The sequence below is a fragment of the Tenrec ecaudatus genome, chromosome 16 (assembly GCF_050624435.1).
Source record: "Tenrec ecaudatus isolate mTenEca1 chromosome 16, mTenEca1.hap1, whole genome shotgun sequence".
NCBI classification, from domain to species: domain Eukaryota; kingdom Metazoa; phylum Chordata; class Mammalia; order Afrosoricida; family Tenrecidae; genus Tenrec; species Tenrec ecaudatus.
The window spans coordinates 103,674,920-103,701,320 of record NC_134545.1 but is presented as its reverse complement, the minus strand read 5'-3'; the positions used below and the strand labels follow the sequence as shown (position 1 = coordinate 103,701,320).

General features: G+C 49.0%; 1 pseudogene; it reads right to left on the bottom strand.

Annotated features, from left to right (window-relative positions):
- Positions 1–858: 858 nt before the first annotated feature.
- On the bottom strand, positions 859–25,592 carry LOC142428687 (speedy protein A pseudogene; annotated as a pseudogene).
- Positions 25,593–26,401: the final 809 nt, after the last annotated feature.

Genomic DNA, 26,401 nt, shown 5'->3' with positions numbered 1-26,401 from the left:
CAAGTCCATTCAACCTGTTACGGCCACTTATAGGGCTTCCGAGGCTGTAAATCTTTACAAGAACAAATAATATCATCTTTCTCTCCCAGAGAGAGGCTGAAAGGGCTTGGACTGCCGACTTTGTGGTTAGTAGCTCAATGCTTACCCAACATTGCCACCAGGGCTCATAGTGAGGGGCAAGGTGAGGTCTCATTATGGTAATGGACTCGTTGGCCATGAGTTTGGTAGTTTGTTTTTTACCATATTGGCTAATGAAGTTGAGCATCTTTTCACCTGCTGATTTGTCATTAGCATGTCATCTTGGAGAAATACCTCGTTGAGTTCTATGCCCCCCTTTAATTAATTAATTTATTTGCGCTAGAACAATTTATATGAACAAATTATAAAGAGTATATGTAGAATGTAGTTTATATTTTGGTTTATTCCAGAAGAACCACATTCCGTTTTTCCCCAAACTGGATCATTTCTCTCTCGTTAGACCTTCTACACTGGCAAACTGGTTGGTCACACAGGTGAGTGCTCAGACATCGTTGTAATAACCTCACTTTCCCCCTTCTCACATGAGCTTTGCGGTCACATTGAGGAAGTTCAAACCACACCCAGGCGAGACTTCCCCAGGTGAGAGCCCTGCACTGAAGACTGGAAAGGACCAAGCGAAATGTATGGCCCAGATCACGCCTTTCCCAAATAGATATTCTCAGTTATTACTAATATTTGTAGAAGTTGTGCATATAAATTTGAAAATAACTAAAGCTACAGAAAGCGATACGCCATTGAAAACCCACTTGGATGTCCCCTGGTGACGCCCGTCTTACAGGTTGACATTTTGCAGTGAACTCCACACGTAGTTGAGCCATCTCATGCGTCTCTTCCTGGAAACGGCTCCATGGATTTGTCTTACTCCCAGAAAGTAGCTTCCTTTCCTTTGCTTGATGGATGATCGCCGGCTACTGGAGCACAGTTAACAGCTCGAGAAGGATCCATCGGTCCATTGAGAATAAGTTGTGTGGTTCCCAGGCTTGGTTTTCTGTCGCTTCTACTGCACTGCAGGATGAAGGTGATGGAGACAACCCCAATCTAACCTACCTTTTTTTTCTTTCTTTTCACCACAGTGAACAATCTACCCCGGTGTGGCACAAGGTCCCCGGGGCAGGTGAACTTCATCTCTGCTGAAGTTTCTCACAGCTCCACTGTGAAGCCCAGAGCCTTCTCGTTGCCAAAGACAATGGGTCAGCGCAATGGCCGTAACCTCCTGCCAGCACTGTCTGCTTACCAGGGCCCGATAATCAATTCTATCCCAGAGTTGGTCCCTTCACTTTAAGATACCAAGGCACAATTTTCTCCTCAAGCCCACCGGGGGTGGGGATTCATACTTGGATTCTTCTTCAACTGTCTCAGCCAGATGGAGAGCAATAAAGAATTGTAGCTGGTGTGCTCATTGACAGCAAATCCAGCCTTCCTGAAATAAACAAAGGTCACAGCCGAGAGGTACTTGTCTGAGACTTTACAGCAGTAGCCCATCCATAAGAAAATTTGAATTAAACTGTCATCCAATAATTTAAAGAAAGCAGTCCTTCCTGGCGCTGTATGCCTAGACCAGGTCCTTTGGGGTGTTTAGATGGGTTACTGTTATGTAGGTGGTTTTCAGATGCTTGCCAATTATCTTTACACATAGGACACTTCTGATCCGTGGGTTTTCTGGGGTGATGTGATCTATTTGACCCCAACTTTCTGTGAAGAGTAACAGTCAGCGGTGTCTCACCACACATCTGATTGTGCCTCACTTTGGTTTCCCAAGATTCCCATGAAGACCTGGGTCTGGGTGCACGGCGGGCAACAGCCTTGATCGGAGCACTCCCATCCTCCCAGATGGTTCTGTGCCACCCCTCCCCCTTTCGATTGAGTTATCTTTTTGTTGTTGAGTTGTAGGGATTCTTTATCTATTCCGAATATAAGCCCTTAGCCAATATATAGTGGTGCACTCTATAGTGCAGTGGCTAAAACATGACTTGGCTAACCCAAAGGTCTTTGGTTCCAACCCACCAGCTGCACACTGGGAGAAAGACAAGCCAGCCCGCCTCTGCAAAGATTGACAGCCTTGGGAGCCGTGTGGGGCAGTTCCAGTCTCTCCTAGACGGTGGCTGCGAGTTGGAATCAACTCAACCGCAGTGGATTTCTTGGGGCTTGGCCCCTCATAGATGATTCCCAAATGGTTTCTCTCATTCCGTAGCTTGCCCTTCTACTTTCCTGATGCGGCCCTGGAGCCACAGAGTTTTCCGTTGTAGTGCAGCCTTCCTTTCCTCAGTGTTCCTTTGTTGCTCATGCATCTCATGTTTTGTTCTTGCTTTTAAACAAAAAAGAGCACTTCACCCAGCAATGAGTCACCACGCCCAACTCAGTGCCATCAAGTTGATTCCGATTCATACTGACTCTGTATGACAGGGTAGAACTGCCCCTGTGGGTTTCCCAGGCTGTCGTTTTATGGGAGGAGAAAGCCCCGTCTTTTCCCCATGGAGCGGCTGGTAACTTTGAACTACTGACTTTGTGGTCAGCAACTCAACACATAACCACTGTGCCATCAGGGCTCCTGCTCAAATAGGCTTCCTGGCACCATTGGATGCTTCTCTCTGTAGAATATCAGGCCGGGTGGATCTGGACTGTGACTTGAGTTGTTAGCTGTGGTCATCCATCGACTAATCTGCATTCTCCTCTTGTCAGGGAGAGGACGGCCGCGCCATCTCTGCCCCTGCAGGGGAGCCCGATGAAGGCAGTGTTCAGTGTGGATGGATGGGGCTTTTCTGGCAGTCTGGAATCAGCACTTGGCAAGGCTTCCATCCAAGGCACTCTCTCCCAGACATGCTCATGGGTCTTTTTGTTTCAATAAACACTAATAAGATGAATCACCTTGCCTTCTGTTTTGGACTCTTTTAAGAGAGAGGAGGGAGGGAGAGGAAAGAAAACCATTTCTGTTTCCATTCCAAAATAAATATTACTTCCAGACCATGGCTGTCTCTACAGTACAGGGGACTCATGACTCAAAGGCACTTGGAAGGAACACACGTTTGTTCTGATGATTGGAATGTCTTTGCAAAATACATTGGATCTCGGACCAGGGACTGGCCGCTAGCCCACTCAGCCATAACTGACTTTCTCTGAGTCCACTCTGACTCATAGCAATCCCACAGGACAGACGAGAACTACCCACCGTGGGTTTCTGAGACGGTCCCTCTTTGTGAGAGTTGAGGGCCTCATCTTTTACCCTCAGAGCGGCTGGTGGCTTTGAACTGCTGACCTTGCAGTTAGCAGCACAACTCGTAACCCCCTACGCCACCAGGGCTCTAGAAGCCTGTTCACAGATAAGCTTTATTCAGCCTCGAATCTATTTCTTCTAAATGTTGAAAATAGTGTCAGCATGTGAGAGTGGAGAGTTTTATCTAAAAGCTAGAACATGAGCGCTTCTTGAAAACTCTGATCTGGAGAGGCGAGGCGCACCGTCTTGCAGAGGTGCAGGGGGTTCGAGACCTAGGCTCTGCCACAGCTCCAGCTCACCCACGCTACACCTGCCTTTACACACCTGCCTGGCACCTCCGACCAGACCAAGCCAGGGTAGTGTACCCCACTGAGGGCCAGGGTATCACACGCCCTCCCACTTTCTGTAATCCCCAGCTAGCTAGCATGTGGGAACTACAGAACCAACCCTGCTGACCAGCTCTCAGAGTCGGTCCTCCCTGTTCCCTCTAGCCATGCCCCTGCAGTAGACGTGGCCAGGAGCCAGGCTGGTGTTTGGTGATCAGTATTGCGTCCATTATGTTTGCTAAAGGGGAGGGAGCACAAAGGAGAAGGGCCCTCAAGGAGATGGATTGATGGCATGGCTGCAACACTGGGCTCGAGCGCAGGGATCATTGGGAGCCCAGCACAGGGCCCTTCTGTTGTGAAGAAGGTTGCCGTGGGTTGGAACCGACTTGCTGGCACCTATCAATGGCAACAACAACAATCTCAACGGGTTTCTGTAAGAGTTGGCAGAGACAATCCACACGGAGCACCTCAGTGAGCACTCAGTAACGTGTAGCTGTTGTGATAGCTCTGTGCAGTCCAGTGTCCTGTCCAAGGCCACAGTTACCAAGGCACAGAGACCTTCTAAAGAGGTGTGTTCTCCAACTCCCCTGGCTTTCTGCCTGGAGGCAAATCCGAGGCCTGTGGTAAGATGGGGGTCTCACATGGCCACCTTGCTTGGTAGAGGGGGTTAGAGATTGGAGTTCAGAGAGTGTGGCAGTGGCGCAGGGCAGGGTCCTGGGGAGGAAGGAGCTGTATTAGGACAGAGCTCCAGACATGTGCACAGACATCCCTTTGAGTCTTTGGCTAAATGTAAAGATACAGGCGTTGAGGGTGAAACTCCGAGGCCTGCTTGAAGAACAGCTACCTTGAAGGTGTGAGCTGCCAAGTTCCATGGGTTCACACAGAGCTGAGGCAAAGTTTAGCCACCCAGAGTAGAAAGACCCCATTGGATACCCAGGAGATTTCATGGAGAGCTCACAGGAGGGTCACATCTTGGTAGTTCAACACTGCTGAACTAGCCCACGACAAGGTGATTTTAGGGCCAGAAGAACAACGCCTTTTTAAACCTTTCCCAACAGACCAAATTGACGTCCAAATAACTGCCCACCAGAGTCAAGTTCAACTCTCTTTAGAGGAAGGTAACAAGGTAACCTTTACAGTATCCAGCATCCCCTGCCCTCCCCCGAAAAAAAGCAAGAAAAGAGGGGCCAGAAATAGAAATAGGAAAAGTCATTCTAGACACAGAGCCCAGGAGGCTAGATCCTCAAGAGGGTTTTTTTTTGTCTCCAACTAGCCTCTTCATCTCGTATTCAGGGATCGCTTTCGCTCCCGTCAAGTCTCTTGACGATGAAGCTGAGATGCCAGACGTCTCATGAGTTAAACATTCCCCAAAGGCCTCAGCAGTCAGCTGACAGCCCGTGCTGCAGAAGAGCCACAGGCAGAAGGCGTTTGAGTGAGAGAAGGAAATGTGGTCTATGCAGTGCCGGCCAGACTAATAACAAACAGAGGAACTCCACCCAGGCCATAGGGATGCCCCTTTCCTGCTCTCTGGGTCTTGTCTCGGATCAAAGTTGAACCAGCATCCTCCTTTGGACTGAGGCTCATGTGACTTCATCTGACAGACTGTGGGGAAGGGGACAGGAGGGACCAGTCCCTGGAGAAGGACATCCTGCTTGGTATAATAGAGAGCAAGCACCAAAAGAAAAAGAGCAAGGACCTCCTAGGACAGATGGACACAGTGAATGTGACCAGAGAGCCAGCACAGCAAAGATGGCGAAGATGGCGCAGGACCAGGCAACAGAAGGTCCTGATAGGCTGGAAGTGACCCAATAGCATCTCGCAATAACAGGTTTGGTAAGAGTATCTCTCACCTCCACCTCCCCACTCTCCCACACCAGCTCCCATGGAGATTTCTTTGCCTAAAGAGGAAGCCCACATCTCATTAAACAGGCTCACAGAGGCGAGTGGAGGAAAACGCATGCATGAGATTCTCTTTGGCTGGGACCTTGGGTTTCTCTTTTCGTGGGGAGTTATGACAAATTATTTTCTTCCCTTTCAACGTCCACATTTTACAAAACGACCCAGCCTTCATAACTATGATTTTACAATGAGCTACTGAGCACAGTCTGCAGGACGTGGCTGGCACCGCGTGCAAGAGCGTGAGCCAAGAAGGAGTGGGAAGTGGAGGATTTTTCCATTTGGACTTCCAAGTGGTAGCTTTGGGAACTCAGAATTTGCTGAGTGACATTAAAAAACAAAAATGATCAATTCCTATTTAAGCTCCTAAATATCACTCGCCCCCACCACACACCCTTCAGACCTCGGAGTTTTTCTGTTCTTTGGTTGGAGGCCAACGCAGGCTTTGGGTCAGAAGGCCGTGTGTCCAATGCCCAGATTCTGCTGAGCGCACAGGATCGCAGGGTCGCGCAATAACCTCAAATGTCATTAAGCTGCAGGTCCTGCTTTCGGTCTCTTGCTTGGGAGCTTGCGTGGGTGGGAGGCAGTGTTCCGGCCGACAAGGAGTGTGCACCATCTGGGCCTGGGCCACTTTATAACCATCTCATGAAGCTCTGACAGTGTTCCCGGGCGGACAGCAACGGGCCTGAGCCCTGACGCTCCTGAGAGAGGCAGCTCAAGTTACTTACAAGAGGATTCGGGGAAATGTCTCATCCCACCTCTTTGCCTCCGGTTGGGCTTTGGAAAAGAAGTAACAGCCTATTCACGACTGTAAGTGGGTGCATTAGGTTGCTAACCACCAGCAGCCCCCCAGGAAAAGGACATGGCTCTTGGAAAGACTTACAGCTTCTGATAGCATCGTCGGGAGCTGAAACTGAGTCGATGGCAGTAAGTTTGGTTTGGAGCCTTACTTCTGCAAAGCATTGCTTGGCGGGTGGTTTGTCTCCTCCTCTGAACTCTTCATAAGTCAACACGTCTTTCTGTTCTTTGTGTTTTTCCTTCAAATGGCTTGAGCTGCTGTTAGGTGTCATATTAAGAGGTTCTCTTGAAGGCCAAGAGGCAGAAACAAAACCTCAGTAGTTCACGGATCTAGCATTTTCCCCACGGCAGGAATCCCTTTGCCAGCTCACTCCCGATGTCAGTGTCTGACCTCTGCTCTGAACTTGCAGACAGACAAGTTGCCACCCACCCCCGGAAGTCCTCTTTTCTCTGAAGAAAGTTCTTACAATTGAACTGAAGACTCGCTCCTATGACCTAGTTCCAGTTTTCTTCTTCCACGCAAGGAAACAGATCTGCCTCTGATTTCCACATGGTGGCTCTTGATCCTACCCCTTCAGGCACTGCCCATGATTGGCCCACCCCAAGTCGTCCTTCCTCTAGCCAAGGTTGTTGCTTTTGTTGCATGCTATTGAGTCATAGTGAGCCCTGCGGCACAGCAGGAACGTGCTCCACAGGGTTCCCAAGGATATAATCCTGATGGAGACACACTGCCCGAGTCTTTTCGCTGACTGACTGGCTAGTGGGTTTGAACTGCTGACCTTGTTGGTTCATGCTCTATCATTTACTGTGTAGAATCCTGGCCCTCTCTCGTCCTTGTCTCTCCTTTTGTCCCTCTCCTTTCCTTTTCGGTGTAGTTCTCCCCCGTTGTTTTCCTCCTCTTGTTATTATCTGTAAAAATATCCAATTTGGAAATTTTGCTTAGCAATACCATTCTGTGTCAAACGGTACATAGCAAGCGTTTTCCTGCCTCTCTGCTCCCAGCGCTCTCTCTGAAAGTATGGGAAAGATTGCTTCCTTGTCCATTAAAAGGAGAATCTTGGGTCCTATTTATTCAAAGATTCTGGTGAAAAGTTTTACATCATGGTCTTTTTCGTTTTCCAGAATGTGGCTGTCAAACAGACCCAAAGGCTGTCAACTTTCCGTTTCAGGACACATTGACACTCTGCCAAGCACACAATGGAGCTGTGAGCCAGGACACTGAAGTTGGTTCAAGTTGACAAATGATTTGGCCTAATGTACCAGCTCTCACTGCCACCAACTCAATGCTCACTCATAGCTACCCCTGTGGGTTTCTGAGCCTGTAACTGTTTCCTGGAGGAAAAAGTCCAGTCTTTCTCCTGCGGAGGTGCTGGTGGTTTCGAACTGCTGACCATGTGGATTCTCAGTGGGTTGGCATGGAATCCTCCATGATCTTAATTAACACAATAAAATCAGTGTCATAATGAGATCTGCTATGAGTAGCTAAACAGTTGTTAAGAAAACTAAGGTGAGATGTAACACCTTTCCCCAGGTCCGAGCTCTGATATAACTGAGAGGTGGTTTCTGAGGGGTGGAGGTTAGGGTGTCCTTCCTTCCTATATGAGCAGGCACTGCTTGTGTTTTATTGGGTGTGGGTCCTGCATCTGGCTTACTGAACTCTGATTCTTTGGACTGGAGCCAATAGCCTGCCATATTGTGCTGCTGGCTCTAGGACACTTTAGTGGCCTGCCATCTGATATGCCACCTGACCTGTTGACCCTGGATTCATCCACCTCAGCATCCACCAACCTGCTGGTCTTCCTGCTGATTTGGGGGTTTATCATAGCTAAGAGTGCCAAGAGAAGCCTCCGTCAGAACGCCTGACCCACCTGCCTGGACTTGGACTTTTCCACATCTACAAAACTGTTCGAGTGATTTTCTTGATATAAAAGCAGGTTTTACTTCTCTAGACTGTAAGACCATTGTGTGCTCACCTTCCTCATAGGATCGCTGAAGACATATGGGTGCATAAGCAATTATGGTGAAGAAAGCTGATGGTGCCCAGCTATCAAAAGATATAGCATCTGGGGTCTTAGAGGCTTGCAGGTAAACAAGTGGCCATCTAGCTCAGAAGCAACAAAGCCCACATGGAAGAAGCACACCAGCCTGTGTCACCATGAGGTGTCAAAGGGATCAAGTATCAGGCATCAAAGAACTAAAAATCAAATTATTGTGAATGAGGGGGAGTGCAGATTGGGGACCCAAAACCCATCTGTAGGAAACTGGATATCCACTTACAGAAGGATCTCGGGGAGGAGACAAGCCAGTCAGGGTGCAGTATAGCAATGATGAAACATACAATTTTCCTCTAGTTCCTAAATGCTTCCTCCCAACTCACTCCCCCCTCATTATCATGATCCCAATTCTACCTTACAAATCCAGCTAGACCAAGGGATGTACACTGGTACAGATAGGAAATGGAAACATAGGGAATCTAGGACAGATGATCCCTTCAGGACCAGTGGTATGAGTGGCAATACTGGGAGGGTGGAGGGAAGGAGGGGTGGAAAGGGGGAGCCAATTACAAGGAATCTACATGTAACTTCCTCCCTGGGGGATGGACAACAGAAAAGTAGGTGAAGGGAGACGTCGGACAGTGTAAGATATGACAAAACAATAACAATAATTTATAAATTATCAAGGGTTCATGAGGGAGGAGAGAGCGGGAGGGAGGGGAAAAATAAGGAACTGACACCAAAGGCTCAAGTAGAAAGCAAATGTTTTGAGCATGATGATGGCAACAAATGTAAAAATGTGCATGACACAATGGATGTATGTATGGATTGTGGTAAGAGTTGTATGAGCCCCCAATAAAATGAATTAAAAAAAATTGAACATAATTCCATAGATTGTATCCTACCTCATTAACATCTCAAATGCCAGGAGTTACCGCACACGGGACAATCCCATTAGGACCCACAATAATCACACAATCCTAAGGATCATGGACTAGCCAAGTTGACACAAGCTTTGGGGGAACACAATTCCATTCAGACTGAATTCCAAAAGGAAATTCATTGGCTCCAGTAACTGAAAAGCCAGTGGCAGGGCTGGTTAAAGGAACCTCGTGTTCAGAGACACAAATGGAACAGTTCATTTCCCTCTGCATCTTTTGGCTTTTGTGGCCTCTGTGTGGGCTCGAGCACCAAGCACATGCCTTTTCTGAGGATGCCCACCGATGTTCCAGGTTTCTGCTCTGTCCTCATGGCAACCCAGACAAAGATAAATCACTTGACAATGATTCCAACAGAAGTCCTAGAGTTGACGCTCACTAGTCTAATTGGCCTGCTGTGGGTCACATGTTCATCTTTCAACCAATCACAAAGGTCAAAGGTACTTGTAGTCTCACTGGCCAGGTGAGACCACACCTCTGAAGCTGAGGAGTTAACAGTCCCACACCCACTGGGCCCAGGGGAGAATGAGTCATTCCCAAAGGAAAGGTGCATGCTAGCCAGGGGAAAGGGGCACTGACAGAAATCAAAGTCGTTAATCACAAGTTAACAAAACTAACCAGAGCGGGCAACGTTTGGGGATGTCAAAGGATTCCTAAATCTAATACTAGATCGTGACTACTATTGTTCTCATCCTGAAGCCTCCAAGCCCCTGCCTTTGTGGATCCTGTAAAGTTCAGGGTAAATAATTCCAGTCATGATTTTGACCATGGCCTTTCATTATTAAGAAACGATGGCTCCCAAGTTGGTCTTAAACCATGAGATGATCAAGAATAATGAGAAAGAAGTAAGTCCTCATCATCACTCAGCCCATCCTGAGAATGGAGATTGTATAGTGATTGCCTGTGGTTACTCTTGACAGTGTGAAAGTATTCATAGTTTCCTTACTGACTCTTAACTATGAGCCCACTGTAACAACTCATTGTTTAGCTGGTAAGCTTCTGATGTGAACTTCGAGTGTTGTAGTCATTGCTCTCGCGTGTTCTGTATTAGTGGGAGTGTTGATGGCCATCATTTCTACCCTTTAAGCATGTCGATGCCTGTTCCGAGCGTGCTATGCCTGGTGTGGTGAAGCAGCCGGGAGAGAGCATTCAGACAGTCACAGATCACATAGGTAGTTGATGATGCAATGTGGACCGTCTGTGCACGTCACTCTTCTGACATAGAACTTCCCCTCTGAGCAGACATGTCTATGAGGCAAACTTCCATCCTATGGTAATTTCAACTGATGGAACACTTCGAGGTAATATCTACAAAGCAAAGAGGTCTTGTGACTTCCAGGCAGCATTCCAGTTTCAAGTGGAAGGCACCAGACCTACCAGTTATGTATAGGCCTGGCTGGCCTTGTTTGTGAGAACCGGATGCTAAGAAAACCAATTTAAAAAAACAAACCAAATTCACTGCCATTGAGTCAATTCTGACTCATAGTAACCCTATAGTGCAGGGCAGGACTGTCCCTGTGGGTTTCTGAGACTGTAACTCTTTACAGGATTAGCAAATCTCATCATTCTCCTGTGGAGCAGCTAGTGGTTTCAAACTGCCAACCTTGTGGTTAGCAGCCCAGTGAGTGAACATCATGCCACCAGAGTGCTATTTAAATCTCCATTATCTGCTTCATGGCTAGGGCGTCTCTCTCTTAACCCAGCCACTCATCCCACAAGCTCCTGGCTGCAGATGCTGTAGCATAAATGCGCGAGAGCACACGCGCAAGGAATATATTCAATTAGTGCAATAACAACCAGTTAGATCTCATTCTCATTGTCTCTGATAAGCTCTACAACTGCCCTGCGAGTTAGGTAGATCATGTATCATTACCATCATGTTACAGAGGAAAGGATTGTGACTAAGGCAAGTCTCAGGTCACAAAGCTGTCTTGGATCCAGTACCTGCTACCACATGTGGAATCCAATTCAAAGAGAATGAAGCAACTGAAGGACCTTGGGCCTCTACTCAAGCACTCCCTCAATGCATGAATACTTTCTTTCTATTAAATTGGCACTCTACGATGCTCAGCCTCCCGACACAACTGCTGAAGCCAAAGCGGGTGAACAAGTAAATGTGGTGAAGAAAGCTGATGGTGCCCGGCTATCAAAAGAGATAGTGTCTGGTGTCTTAAAGGCTTGAAGATAAACAAGCGACCATCTAGCTCAGAAGCAAAAAAGCCCACATGGAAGAAGCACACCAGCCTGTGAGATCACGAGGTGCTAAAGGGACCAGGTATAAGGCATCATGCAAATATATATATATTCCATAGTGAATGAAGGGGGAAGTGCAGAATGGAGACCCAAAGCCCATTTGTCGGCCACTGGAGATCTCCTCACAGAGGGGTTTAGGAGAGGAGATGGGTCAGTCAGGGTGCGATGTAGTACCGATGAAGAACACAGCCTTCCCCGAGTTCCTGGATGCTTCCTCCTCCCAACTACCATGATCTGAATTCTACCTTGCAGGGCTGGATAGGGCAGAGGTTGCACACTGGTGCATATGGGAGCTGGAGGCACAGGGAATCCAGGGTGTTTGATACCTTCAGGACCAGGGGTGTGAGGGGCGATGCTGGGAGAGTAGAGGGTGAGTGAGTTGGAAAGGGGGAACTGAGTACAAGGATCCACACGTAACCTCCTCCCTGGGAGACGGACGGCAGAGAAGGGGGTGAAGGGAGACTCCGGATAGGGCAAGATATGACACAATAACAATCTATAAATTATCAAGGGCTCATGAGGGAGGGGGCAGTGGGAGGGAGGGGAAAAAAAGGACCTGATGCAAAGGGCTTAAGTGGAGAGCAAATGCTTTGAAAATGATTAGGGCAAAGAATGTATGTATGTTCTTTATACAATTGATGTATATGTATGTATGGATTGTGATAAGAGTTGTATGAGCCCCTAATAAAATGTAAAAAAAAAAAGATCAAACCAATAAAACCTCTTGTGGGCAAAAAAAAAGAAGAAGAAGAAGAAAAATTAACAATCAAAAAAAAAAAAAAGAAACTGAAGGTCCACCGTGAAAATGGCAGTCAGACAAAACGTGTGTGTCATGGACAGCTCCCCAGCCACCCTCCCACCATAGAGTCCAGTCCCTGGCTCTAGGCCTATTGGACAACATTGTCTTTATTCCTTCCCAGAAAGCAAAACCTAAGGTAACCAAAGGGCCCTCAAATATGCCCATCCCAATACAACCCAGAGTTTAGGCATCTTCAGGAGAATCCAGTTCTTCAGAGTTAGATGAAACAACACATTCCTTTCTATCAATTTCTTCTCCTCCTCCTCCTCCTCCTCCCCCTCCTCCTCCTTCTTCTTCTTCTTCCTTCTTCTCTCTCTCTCTCTTCTCTTTTCCCAATGTAGAAATCCCAAGAATGGATTCCTGGACAGCTCCCTGTCCCCAAATAGGAAGATGTGTTCATGAACTATGCCAAGGATTCTGCAGTATACACAATGGCAGAAAACAGACAAAAATCCCTGTGCTCACAGAACCCATGTTGTCTTATCTCTGATAGATCTTTGGTAAACCTCTGCTTTTCTTTTTAAGGTGTTAAGGCACTGTTTGGTCAATCCACTTTACAACCATAGTTCTTACCCACTGCTGGGAAAAGGCAGATCAGAAAGAAGATTGAGATCGTACGAGAGACCCATGTCCATGGGATTTGGAAGAGGACAGAACTCCAGAAGTCATCTCGTTCACAGCGCCCTGGTGGGTGGTCGGTATTAGTTTCTTTCTCTGATATTAGCCAGCACTATTTCTCATTTCTGTCCGGTGCCAGACACTTTTCCTAGTTTCTTCTCATGGCTGGATTTATTCCATCCTTGAAATAACCCTTGGAGGTGAGTGCTATCATGATCCCAAATTTACAGGTGAACCACCGGGGTCAGAGAATCCAGTAACTTTCTCAAAGTTACACTTCTGGTTAGTGGCAGCACCAGAATATCAATCTATGGTGACAAACCTGTATTTGAGCTAATATCTGAAAACTTCTAGTATTTCTAGAGATGTTCCTCTTACTCATTCAGTTATATTTTCAATGAAGCATGGAATAGAACCACCAATATATTTGCCAAGGGCAGGACAATAGTCTGAAGACCAGTAGAAAGTCCCCTGGACAATACCATTGAACATGCACATCCCACCACATCTGGGCGAGTCTTGGCCAAGACTTGGCCAAGAGCTTGAACAAGACATGGCAAGCTATTTTGTTTTCTTTAAATCAGATAATTTTGACTCTGAGTTCCCACTGCCACCTCAATGGAATGGCAAGAAATGGAAGCTACATGAATCTAGGGCTCTCCATACCCAGATCCATGGAAAGGTGCTGGAGTCTTAGGCAGAAGAGACCATTCCAAGAAGCCCCATGATTTTCAGTCTTCACCCATCTACTCACCACCCAACCCATGTGTCATGACAGAACCCAACAAGACTGCTGTACTCTTGGGTCTATCTAGCTTTGCTTAAGTTGGGGGGGGGCATGTTTGGGGTTCCACTTCTCTAGACAGATCATATCCCCTCCCCCAATCTCCTAATATCCTCCTCCCTTCCCACAGGATCATAAAACTTTTCCTATGAGTTCTCGGTACCTTCCAATGGATGTTTGTCTATTTGCTTCCCTAATGTCTCCCAAGGCTGAAACCAGAGCTTGACACACGGGCTTGTGCTATTTCTGCTTCCCTCACCCTAAAAATTCTCCAGCCTTTATGCCCTCTGGTGCCCCAATCTCATCCCCTCTCAGGCCCCGACATCATTCTTTCTGCAAGTCCTGCATCATTCCTCATATTCTATCACCTCCTCTAGAACTCTGACATCATCCCTCAGGTTCCACCATCCCCTCTGGACTCCAATATTATCCCCTCAGCTGCCATCACCTGGAACTCCCAACAGCGTCTCCCCAGGACCACAGTCTCAAGAAAGCAGGGTCAGCCGGCACCGTCCCCCCCCCCCCCGCCCTCCAGTGCTGCAAAAGCTCAGGGCCTGGGGGAGGGAGGCCCCAGAACAGCAGAGAGAGGAGAGATCCTCACTCCCGTTGATCCTCCATCCACAGCAGACAGGCACAGGATGCTTTCTCAGTCAGTTCCCTTCCTTGCGCTCCAAGACACAACGAATGAGCATTCAGCGCTTTTCCCTGGGATGGGACGTGGGGGTGGGGTGGAGGGGAGAGGCAGGACACAAACAGGAAGATCATCTTGAAAGATTTCAAAGGTTTTTTTCTTACTCCAGCTCAGGATAATGAGATAGCGTTTGCACACTTGAGGGGATTTTTCTCCCTGCAATGCTCTTTTGTGCCAGAAAAGAGCCAGCTAAGCTTCCAGCGTGGGGAAGGCGGATGAAGTGGTGCCGCACTCAGCACCCGGAAGTCTAGGCACCCAGTGAATATGACGGCAATTCAGAGAGAGAGAGAAACACACAGGAGAGAAACAAGAGATGGCACAGCCACATCGCGAGGCAACGGGGCCCCAGAAAGGCCTGACAAATGATATAGAGACAGACTACTCAGAAGAAGACAGCAGAGTTAGAACACCCCAGTGCTGAACAGTGCGGGGAAACGTTCAATCCATCATTCCCCAAGCTTAACTCAATTTGCATTAAAGTAGCAGCTCTCCGGTTTAGGCCCCTGGAGGGAAATCATTCCACTTAATGTGCTATTTTTTGGCAACCCTGCTCGAAGGCCTAATCACTCCAAGAGAAAACATCTTTGCTGTCCACTGCCTGTCCTCGATCTGTCCACACTCCTCCCCTTGGACTGGGTATTGTGAATTTGCCCTCTTACAGCCCTTCTGAGCTTGATTTAGAAGCTCCCCTGGACGCTCCTTTCCTGCCCCTTCTCTCAAAGGCCTCGCGGTTTTGTTTTAGGGATTAGATTATGATTACGCTGTTTGCAGATGACTGGATAACAGTGAAAACCCACAGCTCATTTGCAGAGTCCCCGTGGATCAAGCCTCCACTGAATTTCTTTTGACTATTAACCATGGATGCGAGCCACCTTAGCCTCAGGCAGAGTACACTGGAGAGTGGATTACCCCAACCACTCAACAGCCAGCCCAGGGAGGGGCAGTCTCACTTAAAAGCTTACCTCGGTATATCCTTGAAGGACAGCACTGGAGGTCACAGGACCATGACCTCCACCAGCTATGGCCTGATTCCCTTGGTCAGAAGGCCGGGTCAATCCTATAAGCTCCTGTAACATATGTATATGTCCCAATCATGAGCCTGTTCCCAATTCCTTAGTCCCACCGGTCACTGTGGTGTAGAGTGATAGCTTTCCAATCATGGACTTGCGGCTATTTCCTTTGGTCCATGTCTTATTGAACTAGCTGCTTCTTTAAAAAAAAAAAATCATTTCATTGGGGGCTCTTACAGCTCTTATCACAATCCATCCATCCATCCATTGCATCCATTGTGTCAAGCACTTCTGTACATATTTTAACTAGCTTCTTGATTGTAAACTCTTGGACTAATAATCTCCCTCATCCAGCTGATGTGCCATTGTCTTTGCCCAGATTAGGACTTAATAAATTGTTCTCATTAAACTATAGTTGAGATGCAGGTCTCTTTTACCCCCAGTTTGCAGGTTTATTTTAATGCATAAGTTTGTCGCTGCAAGTGTGCAGTAGATAACTTCTTGAGATCTTTGTGGATCCGATTGGAATGAATGGTATCACACACAAACAGATTAGAAAATCCAGTTTATAAATTAGTGTTATGGTCAAAGGAGCCTTGGTGGCATAGTGAGTTATGTGTTGGGCTCCCGACCACAAGGTGAGCAGTTTGAAACCACCAGCTGCACCTTGAGAGAAAGATGAGGTTTTCTACTCCCTTTAAGAGTTACCGTCTCAGAATCCCACAGGAGCAGTTCTATTGTGCCGAAAGGGTCGCTATGAGTCAGAATTGACTCGATGGCAGCGAGTTGATTTTTGTTTGTTTGATTGTTTGGTTATAGTCAACCCCTAAGTTAAGAAAAGAGCATTTTACTTAGTTGGCTGGTTTGCTTTGCTTAATGTAAACAACTACCTTCCAGGTAGTGGGACTGGGTGGATTGTTTTGTTATTGTCTTGTGTTTCTCCTGACAGCTCTCGTGAAAGAGCTTTGTGCCTTCTAAAAAACTCTCAAGGAGAACATTCCGTCATAAATGAAGGAGAGGAAAGTAGATGTTCTTTTCACATTCGGACCTCATGCTTGCGAAAGTAGAGGGGCGCCGCAGAAGAGGAAGGCCCTTGATGAGATGATGGGCATGTGCCTGTAGCCATGGGCGCAAGCACAGCAACAATTGTGAGGACGGCACAGGACCTGGCAGGGTTTTGTTGTGTTGTGCCCGGGGTCACTGTGGCTCAGGACGGACTCGATTGCACCTGAAAACAACAACATTTTATCTAAAGACGCTCTCAGAAATGCTGGTGACTGGAATGACACTGGACTGGGACTTGGGCATTGATGATGTGTTGGTGATGGTGAAAGTGTGTGTCCCCAGGGCTGGGCCATGATCCCCAGTGACCGGGCAGCAATGATGTGGTCACCCCTGAGATCTGCTATGAGCAGCCAGTCAGTGGAAAGGAAGTTGCCTTGGGGGGTTGGCCTGCATCTAATAGATTCAAGAACATTCCGGCAAAACTTCCTGCTCTTTTGTTCATCGTGGTCTCTACATCCGGCAGCTTCATCCTCGTGGCACTTGAACCAGTAGCCTGCCATACTACCAGCCAATCGAGACTCACCATCCTCCATAGGCCTGAATTAGTATTCTGTCCTCTTACCTGCTGCTCTTATGTTCAGCAACCCCTGGGCCCCTGTAGCTACGGGGTCAAGAGAAGCCTCCAGCCTGATATCCAACCCATGCCCTTGGGACTTGCCTGATTTTGCAGCTGTGTGAACCATTTCCTTAATATGCACACACACACACACACACACACACACACACACACACACGTTACAGGTTTTTCTTCTCTAGGAAACCCAGCCTAAGACAGTAGGCAAACTAGACTTGATTAGCCACCCATTCCCACCTACAAAACGGAACACCTTCCTGCCTCAGTAGGAAGAATGGCGATGATAAAACAAGGTGATGTGCCCATCCGTTCATCCGTTCATTTAGCAAGCATAGCAAGCACCAGCCTGCGGCAAGTTCTGTGGCAGGCTCTGGGGACTGGTCACCAATGAGACACGAATGATACCTGAGGCTCTAAGAGACATGCACTCTGGTAAGAGCAGAGAAGAATGGGGGAGAGGGGCCCCAAACGTGGGGGACATAATTGTTCTCAGTGCCACCAAGTTGATTCTGAATAATAGCAATCCTTTAGGACAGAACAGAAGCGTCCCTGGGGGGGGTGGGGTGTTCCAAGACTAGAACTCTTTTTGGGAATAGAAAGCCTCATCTTTCTTTCAGGAGCACCTGGTGGTTTCAAACTGCTGACCTGTGGTGAACAACCAAACAAGAGTAATCACAACCCTACCAGGGCTCTCTTTGATCTAATTATCACATGAAGGAAATTAAAAGAAAAAAGGTGGTAGTAAAATAACTGTGGTGGGGGAGGGTGTAGGTGTGGTGGAAGGTGGAGGAGGAGCCACCTGAGAGGGAGGTGACTGTGAGGTTGAAAGGGAGAGAGGGAAAGAGCCAGCCTGGAAGAGCTCTGAGAGAGGTGTCCAGGCAAGGGCACATGTTTGCCAAGGCGGGAAACAGCTTGGCTAGTTTAAGGAGCACCCAGGAGGCCAGTGTGAGCCAGAGGGAGAGGAAGGCCAGATGAGGTTGGAGAGAGAGAATGAAACAAGTCATGAATGGCCATTCGTGTGGGGGTAAAGGTTTTGTTTTTGTTTTTTTAAGTGTGCTAAGAAGCCTCTGAAGCAGTGACATATTATGTTTAAAATACGTAACTTTGGTCAACACGCACCTAGAAGGATGCTCAGAATCATGAGTCATCAGAGAAACATGAACCAGAACCATAGTGCAGTATCACTGCACATCTGCAATCATTGCTAAAGACATAAAGCCTGACCACGCCAAGGGTTGACCAGGATATGAAGCAGCTAGAACGCTCACGCAGCACAGCACTATAGCAATACCTGATAGAGTTCAACCGACATTGACCCTACAGTCCATCCATTCTACTCCTAGTATTTCTATCCCAAATAAAGACAAACACCCACCCGCGCAAAACATCGATGCAAATGCTCATAGCTGCTAGCAGCATCATTCCTAACAACCCCAAACTAGGGGCCACACAAACATCTGTCCTTATGGGAATGATTAGATAACCAATGCATGGTACGTCCACGTCATGAAACACCTTTCCGCAGTAAAGACGTGCACAGCACAAATACAGGCAACAACACGGGTGGGTCTCAGACACAGAAAGAAGTCAAACACAGCATACCACATATGAAGGGATTTTAAATGTTCGTGAAAAAATAATGAAGAGCAAGTGGGATTTTAGGAACCCTAGCAACAGAGAGCCCATCGCGGTTGCTTGCGGCCAGGTAGGGATGGAGAGGATGGCGAGGAACACTAGGAGGCGGAGATGTATGACCGCTTGTACACAGTTAGCAAACCTCAAAAATGGCACACTTAAAATCTCACTCACTGCCGTCGAGTTGATTCCAACTCACAGCAGCCCTGTTGGACAGAGTCGAACTGCCCCGGCGGGGGAAGATCTGTATGGGAGCAGAAAGCCTCAGATTTCTTCCTCGTGGAAGCTGGTGGGTTTTAATTACCTGCCGTGTTTACCAACCCAATTTATCGCCACTGCACCTCACACTTAACACAGCTGCATTTGCTCTACGTAAATAGTACCTGAAACAAAAAAAGAGGCACACCTTCTTTGGCTCTTGAATACAGGAAGGATTGTAGGGACACACATGGATGTGGGGAGGGCAGGCAACACCATGACAGTTGTTCATGCTGAACAAGATGGTGGCTTGGACAAAGGAGCCACTGGCGGAGGAGATGAGTGGACAGGTTTGAGGTGGGCACTGAAGGTAAGGTAAGATGGATTCCATGGTGGGAATCGAGGGAAAGGAACGAGCAGGGAGATTCCTAGGGTGTGAGTTGAAGAGGGTGCGGCAGTGGGGCTCCACAGTGGATGGCATGCTGAGTGTGAAATATTGCTATTATTATCCACCACCCCACCAACCCCCCCGACCCAGAGGAGAGTTTTTCCCATGGACACCCTGATAAGACAGTTTCATCTCCCTGATTTATGTCAGGGAGCAAGAGAAGCAGAAGCGAGGTCATCCCAACCCAGGGCTAGGCTGACTCAGCAGCTGCAGGTTAACAAGTTCCCCGGGGTGATTCTTGTGTGTGCATAAGAATCCCTTGGGGATCTGTAAGAATCACCTGGGGAGCACGTTCACCCATAGGTGCTGAGTCGGTCTATCTAGGGCGGAAAAGAACTGCTCCAGGAGGATCGACCCCGCATGAACCAATTGGAAGACCAGCCCCAAACGTAGGGTCCTGAGACTCACTTGTGATCATGGTTAATTACACTAACCCCCCAGCCTTTGTTCCCCAGATTTTAGCTCATAGGTCTCAGGTAGTACCTAGAGATTGGAGAAACGCCCCCTATAGGTGTACAGGTCAACTGAGGGCTCTGCTTTGAGAAATGCCGCACTTGGAAGGAAGATGAAATATGGTATTCTCTGTCACATCAGAATCAAGCGTGCAGTCTGGGCTAAGATGCAGGCTCTGTCTTCACCTGAAGCCCCATGTTGGGTGAGCCTTGTGTCACTGCCTTCCAATATGTCCTCAGTCACCTGCAGAGGACACACAGGTCAGCTGTGGTGCCCAGGATCCATCGGGGAGGCCGCAGCCCAGGAAGGGCCTTAGGAAGCCCTCCCTCCAGCTGGGAGTGCACGGTGGTTGGGACTAGGAGGATGGGAGCCCAGCTGAGGAGCCCTGTGCCAGGCAAGGAAGGAGCGCCACGGGGAGCCCCTGGCCAAAGACTTCGGCCTCTTGGGGGGAAGAGGAGCCACAGAGTGAGACCAGTGAGCGTGCACACAGGAGTGTCCCTAAGGAAAGCCCTGTGTGACTACTGGGGTGCAGAGTTCCCCATCCCACACAAAGTTACCTACTCACCAGGGCCACCCAGCCTCTGACCCCAGGTCCTGGAGCAGGAGGCAGAGGAGGTGGACACAAGCGGAATTCCTAGCACCTCTTTCCACATGGAGTCATGTGCACCAGAGCAGGGACTAGAACTTGGACTACCAGGTGCCTTTTTTTGTGGGAGACACAAAATTCCATCCCTACAACCCCTCAAGGAGATGAGACACATAGGACATACGTTGCTGGCGAAGAATCCTGAAAGTACTAGGGATGCGAGCAAAAGAACAAATGGACCTGTCCTGGGAGAAGTATAGCTAGAATTCTCCATAGGGCAAGGAGGCAGTGGCTTTGTCTCACTTACTTTGGTCATGTTGTCAGGAGAGACCAATCCCTGGAGGAGGACATCCTGCTTGGTACCATAACTGGGCAGTGGAAAGGGGCAGACCTCCAATGATGGACACAGTGGCTGCCTCAATGGACTCAAGCTCAAGAAAAATGGTGAAGAAGGCGCAGGACTGGCCAGTGTTCCGGTCTGTTGTACAAAGGCTCGCTGTGAGTCGGAAGGGACCAGACGGCACCTAACAAACAACAGCCGCTCGAGGTGCACACCGTGAAGGGCGGGTGCTCAAGTCCACACGACGGTAGCAGGAACACACGGCAGGCGGGGGCAGACATGTGTATCTTCACCTCTGCTCCCACACCTCCACTAACAGTGTTTGGCTCCTCCCTCAGGGACAGGGACACTGAGAAGGAAGCGACAGCAGAAGAGGGAGGTCGGCAGGATTTAGGAAGCAAGCATTTAGATGGACAAGAACTCTGGTCTTCCTTTTCTGCTCTGACAAGGCCCCACATAAGGAGCCACTTCCAGGAAAGCCACGGCTTTGGACCATAGAATTCAGCAGAGACTGGGGACAGACTACCCTAGACGGGGGAAGGACCAGGAATCTCACTGCCCCCCAGAACTGTATGGGGTGGCTGACAGCTTGGGGGAGACTAAACCCAAACCTGCAACCTTTGAATCCATTTCAACCCAGAGTGGCTCTCTATAGGGTTTCTGAGATGGCAAGTCTTTCTCCTGGGGTGCTCTGAACGGTCAGCTTCGAGGATGGAAGCCCAGTGGGCTTATTGGGCTGAGCTCCTGAGTAGAGAGAATTTTGGTCATCAGTCAACATTTGTGCCTGAGAGAGAGGTCCACAAAGCTCATGAGCTCTAGCTCCATGACCATCTCCCACGGGGCTTCCTGCCTTTGAGCAGAGTTGGATGAAGATGTGATTTGGGTGGTGCTGCAGCTGTCCTGTGACCATGAGATGAGCGTCACTGATATGCTCAAGGTCAAGAGGAGGGTGGACTAAGTGTAGCATCCTTGAGGCCACCGACCTTTAGATTTGCTTTCTTTTATAATGATAACCCCCCTCTTGGTTAAGCTGCTTCTAGCTGGGTCCTTTATTATTTACAGCCTACAGCATCTCAGTGGAAGCAGACACCAAAGGAATAGCCAAGTGATTTACAGAAAATGCAGATCTTGTGCTTCTCTTCAGAAAATAGAAGATTTCACCAAACTGGGCTTGCCTTCCTGTAGGGCAACAGCTAGCTAGTGCTGAGAAGGCTTGAGGCATTTCCCCTGGGGCATGGGCCCTTCGGTTCCTCCGGGTCCCTCCCGTTCCTCAGCAGCACTGTCTCCAACCTGGTGTGGTCACTACAATTCTCTTCTCCTTCCAGGTATTTGACTTTTTGACTGCCGATCTCCGATGTGGAACCTGGGCAGGGTTGCCCAACCAAGGAAGTGAGTCCTGCCAACCAAAGCCTCTAGGCTGGGCTCTATGTATTGGTGGGAAGCCCATCCTGAAGACATTCCAGTGGGTAAGTCCCATCGCCACCAGAAGGGCCATCACTGACTCTCCACGTCTGCAGAGCTGAAAGGCAGGCTGTGTCACTGTAACCTGCCAGCCCATGCCACGTGGCCATGCACAGTGTGATAAGTTTGCAGTCTACTTGGGTGGACCAACATCCTTAGTAATGTCTCCCGCGGAAGGTGCAGGGGCTGCCTGATGATGTGTCCTAGGATTGAGTGGCCTAGTTCACATCTATAAACAGACTGTGGAGAACTGGGTCGCTCTCTTCTCTCCTGCCGGCCTGGATCCTGCATCTCGTTCTTTAGGACTCGGGCTGGCAGCTCACCATACAGCCTATAGGTCTTAGCTGTTGGCAGCCTACCATGTTGCTTGCCTTGGATCCACTCGACTCTGCTGCCACCGGCCTGCGATCTTCCTGCCTACTGCTTCACCTTCCTGCTTCCTAATTCCTTGGTCAGGGAGCTGCAGGAGTCAGGAACAGCTTCCAAGTCAGGGTCAGACCACGGACTGGAACCGGACTGGCTCTTCTGCTCTGTAGCAGAATATATATATTTTGTTTTCTTGATGTGAATGTCTGTCTTAAACATCGATGAGTGTGGTTGGTTTTGTTTCTCTGGAAAACCCAGCTAGCACAGCCATAAACCATCACCAACCCTGCCCATTCCATTCTGCAGGGTTTAGGCTTTTCAAGACTGGCTTTGCGAAAGTCTGACCTTGTAACCTCTCCCATTCCGAACAGACCAGGGGCTGCAGAAGAAACCCCCTCATTTCTGGGCATCTTATTGCTGCACCACGATGTGAAAATTGCTTTTACCTTAATTGAGCGTGAAATTAAAATATGCAGATCTGCATGCCATGTAACGCCTGCCTTTTCTGAACTGGCTTCCATGGATAATTACGACTCCTAAGCATCCCGACAGACGCTTGCTGCTAGGACATCCTCTGCCATCGTAATAATGTCTTCATCAAGGCTTTTACGTGGCTTGTCTTAGGACTTTCCATTCAATTATCTGCACTCACAGTCCTCTGCTCCTTGTAACTCTGAACCGTCCTTTCTGGCCATTTGTCTTTAAATAGTGAATTTCCATTTCATGGTCCAAGATTTCAAGCCATCATCAAGCGAGGCTCATCCGTTTCGCTCTCTTTACAAACCAAAGCGCAGTTGCCACGGTGGCATCGGCTCTGATGCCCAGAGCGTGGGCCAGAGGGGAAGCAAGCCGTGGCCTGTCCCCAGCCATCCCCTTTCCGAAACAGACCGCCAGGCCCTCGTTCTGGAGGGTTTCTGGGTGGCTCGGAACCACCAGCGGTGCCGTTGACTGTGGAGTGCCTAATCGCCTGCACCACGCAGGCATTCACGGTGTTACTCCTTGCTATGGCATAGATTTGGCAAAACTTGAATAGAAGAGGTGTGTGGTTGTCAGTCCTGACTCATAGCAACGCGACGCACAACAGAAAGAAACACTGGCGGGTCCTGCCCGCTCCTCACCCTTGTTCCTATGTGGGAGCCCGTCGATGAAGCCACCCAGTGAGGGGCCTGCCAAACGTTCACGGAGACGATTCAGCGAGCCTTTCTCTCCATTTCCCAGGAACTCTTCAAAGCCTCCGTGTCTAAGATCTGTAACAGAATGTTCTCGACCGTGAGCAAGTCCTTCATTTGACTTTCATTTGGGGCCCTGTTTTTGCAAGGGATGAGCTCTTCGTTAAGTCCAAGTGCACTGGAGTCTCCTGACTTTGTATGACCTTGAAATTCCGGATTGAGGAATATGTTCTGGGTCTTGTGGTGGCTTAGCTTTTGCAGTGGAGTCCCTGGCTGCTGCAAATGGTTACACATTGAGAAATTGGCTGTTCAAACCCACCCGGAGGGAATACAGATGCCAGGCCAGGTGGTCTTCCAAACCCTGTGGAGCAATTCCACTCGGCACACAGGGGCTGATGGGTTCTCATTCAACTTATTGGCAACTAACAGCAAGCCCTGAAAGCAATGCACCCCAAGTGATTTGATTCACTGGAGTGAAGAAACCCTGCCCCTACAAAATACAGTTAGCCAGCGGTACCTTAGTGAATGCAGTCTCTGTGGAATTTTTGTGACTTGCTACAAAAAGAGGACAGGTTAGATGTGGGTGTCACCTAAAAGGGTCAGGTAGCGCTGAGAGTCTTCTCGGTGGACCTGTTAGTAATAAAAAGGCAGGTCCTGCTACTTACTGAGGCAACAAAGACATCCTGGGACTGGCTTCTGTCTTAATGAACCTTATTGTTCCATTTGCTTGACCATGGCCAACAGGTGTTTCCCCTGGTTACCCTGAAACTTGAATTTAATATTCCACACCCACACGTGCCTCCCTCAGGTGTACATTCCAAAGCCAGTGATCTATATTCTCTATGTGTTCTGACTTCCAACAGGACGCCACAATGACAGCCAGGGGTGCCCCACTGTGGTTTCCTCGCCGGGAGACCTTCAAGATCAGCACTTCCCTTCTTTTGATTTGGATTATGGAAACTGGCTGTATCACTTCAGGGTAAAGTACCTGCATTTCAGGTGACAGCAACTCACATTTGTTTTCAAAGTCGTTTGCTCACGTACCTGCTATCATTGAAAAAGAGATATACATTGGACGGGAGTCAATTCAAACCTTCTGCTTCCCACCTCCCATACACAGCATGATCACCCTTGTGGCTCCGGGCCCTGAAGGACCAAGTGGGAAGGTCCACGGTGTCCAGGGCTGCCCAGGTTCCCTGAGCAAGGTCTGCACCAGGAGGCCCATGCGCTCCAGGGCCGGGTCCCCTCAATGCTAGGCTGAGGGGTCTGACCAGCAGGCCCAGGCCAGAGCTGCCCACCACATGAATGACATGGTTACTTGGCTCTTTCCAAAAGCAATCTGTTAAGCTCCCTGCTGGGGAGTCACACTCAAGGGTACATGGAAGCTGCATCACCCGACTGCGGGCCCAGCAGTCTGGAGAGCCCACAGTGCAGCCATTCAGAGTGGACAGCAGAGGATGCTCACTGCTTTGAAAAGAGCAAGCCAGCCAAGGGGCAGTGGGAGCTTTCCAAAGAACCTATACAGTGGTTCTCAACCTTCTTAATGCCGTGACCCTTTCATACAGTTCCTCACGTGGTGGTGACTTCCCAACCATAAAATTATTTTCCTTGCTACTTCATCACTGTCATTTTGCTACTTTGATGAATCTGGCAACCCTGGTGAAAGGGTCATTCAACCCCCGAAGGGGTTGCGACCCACAGGTTGAGAACCGCTGCTCTAGAAGTTTTCCAAAGCTGGAATACTGCCCCTGGGGCTGCTGGCACGAGCCAGGGGGCTTCCATAGCAGACACCTGTACTTCATCCTGAATGATGGGCTACAGCACAAATGTTTGCAATTGCTGGGTGCCCAATAATTTTTTAAGGGGCAATAGGCCACGTACATTTGGGTACCAATGCTGTAGAAGGAGGTCCAGCAAACTTCTGACATGGACGAGCCCATCGCGTTCCTCACAACAATATCCATAAAAACGTTTCTGCAAACACATGAAATCACTATTATCTGTAGAATATCCCTTCACAATGGTCTAAAGGGAGTGATGATGGTTTTGCTTTTTCCAGTTTACCGCGGAGCCACGTGCGCGTACGGAGAGAGCCGCATATGGCCTCGGGAGCCGCCGTTCGCTGGCCCCTGCTCTCGCCAGGGCACCGATCCCCACGCTTAAACATTGCAAAGAGCTGAACGGGAGACGTGATGTGTTTCCTGGGCATTTGTGCCTACCCTCGCTTGACGGAGCACTTTCTGCAGGCCAGGGGTGGGATCCGGGTGACCAGCGGAGGAACCCACGGGTAGCGCCGAGCCCAGCAAAACTCAGCTCCTGACAGGAATAAACTCTAACCTGAAGCGGAATCCTTGGACCCTGGGCTCATCACCCAGCACCGCACGTGTGTTTTCACAGGTGTAAACTGCTGGAAGGACTGGAGGTTTGCTAATGGTCTGATTTGGAGAGATGTTAAGTCAAGCCTTCCCATGCCTGCTCCCTTGAGATGAGGCCCACGACACTGGACCCCTAGTCTGTGAGATCAGGCACCATTTCCCGTAGAGGGAATGCAGAATTCACTGGGACCAGCTCTCAAGCCTGCACGGGGAGTATGGGGAGAAGGATACCTGCAGCCCCCTCCTCCCCTCCCCCTCCCCACACCACAGCTTCCCTGTCCTTGTACCCAGCCCGTTCCCTTACCAGTGAATGATCACAAAGCCCCGGACATGCAGCAGCTGCTGCTCCCAGTTTCCACGCCACTGGAGGAACA